A 228-nucleotide genomic window follows, 5' to 3' on the forward strand; every position below is an offset into this window, starting at 1 on the left:
GGTTTTGGGGTGTGTAGGGGGCATTAAGGAGTTTGGGGGGGTATTGCAGGGGGATTTGGAGTCCTTAAGGAGGTTGGGGTGGTTCTGGGGGGCTGGGGTATTCGGAGCAGTGTTTGAGGGGCTGGGGCGAAGGGAGGGATGGGGCATCATGGAGGCAAGCTGGTTTTGCAGGTGGCTACTGGGAGAGAAATGTTGATGGCCTTGACAGGATGGCAGGGGAAAGGCCCG

The sequence above is a fragment of the Cariama cristata genome, unplaced genomic scaffold (assembly GCF_000690535.1).
Source record: "Cariama cristata isolate BGI_N322 unplaced genomic scaffold, ASM69053v1 scaffold6702, whole genome shotgun sequence".
NCBI classification, from domain to species: Eukaryota; Metazoa; Chordata; class Aves; order Cariamiformes; family Cariamidae; genus Cariama; species Cariama cristata.